Consider the following 1,152-nt stretch of genomic DNA (forward strand, 5'->3'; position numbering starts at 1 on the left):
TTTATGGACAAGGCTGACTTCAAATTCAGAGATCTCCCTGCCTCGGCCTCCCAACCACCACCCACTTACGGCTTACTTCTTGTTCATGAAGCATTTAACCTTGATTTGGCTAAAATTCTGTCCTCTATTCAGTAGTACCTGTTCTATGTGAATGTGCCACGATCCAACCACAGAATTCCATAGTCTCTCACACCACTCATCAGCTCGGGATGACGTCAGAGCAACCTTGACATTTGCCTATATTAAATTAATTAATTAATCAATCAATCATTACGAGGATCCCTCCTTTAGGAATGAAATTCGGGAAGCTTAGAGGAAACTTGCATAGCTTTCCTGAAGCAGCCGGTCTTGCCTAGAATATGTGAAAAACGCACACGGAAACACACAAATCGTATTTCTACAGATCTGCAGTTTTTCGAATGTCCTGTAAAGACTGCTGAAGGCTGTACTTACATGTCACCCGAAAAATCGCCAGGTACCTCAAAAAGGTGACACAGAGGCAGAAAGCAAGACACCTCAAAATTTGAGGGAAAAACAGCACAACAGCACGGCACTCAGGCTCTAAACTGTGGCAGTTGCCTGAAAAAGAGGAAGAAAGAAAACCACACCTTTTAAGTTGGGATCTAAGAAAGCCTGCTGGGCTCCGCCATAGAGCTTGGCCAGCAGCTGCAGGGCAGAAGAGGGTAGAGGGTAAAGCTTCGGAGAACACGTGAGAAGGCCTAGAGTACCAAGGACAGCATGCACAGGCTTTGACTAGTATCTGAAAGAAATGGATGGGGGGGGGGGGGAACGAACACCGTTTTCTGAGTCAGGAAAAGTGGGCAGGCATGTGCAGTAAGTAGTCTTTGCAAGTAACTGCAAGCGCCCGCCCAACTTTATCTTAACAAGCTTGATCTGCAACCCCAGCAAGCAGGGCCCTAAAGCGCCCCCACCCTGAGATGAATACCGGAGGACTGATAGGCGTTGCTATAGCTCTTTCCAGCGCAGTGTGGATTCACCCACATGTTGAGATGCCCCCTGCAGTACAGGGCTGATTCCCAGCTAATTAAGATGAACAGACATGACCTTCCCGTTATATAAGTGATATTTTTATCTTCAACATTCTTTTGAAACAACTTCTTTTTGGTATTCTCCTCCTTTAAAGCCAATGTG

Source organism: Rattus norvegicus, chromosome 18, assembly GCF_036323735.1.
Source record: "Rattus norvegicus strain BN/NHsdMcwi chromosome 18, GRCr8, whole genome shotgun sequence".
Classification (NCBI taxonomy): domain Eukaryota; kingdom Metazoa; phylum Chordata; class Mammalia; order Rodentia; family Muridae; genus Rattus; species Rattus norvegicus.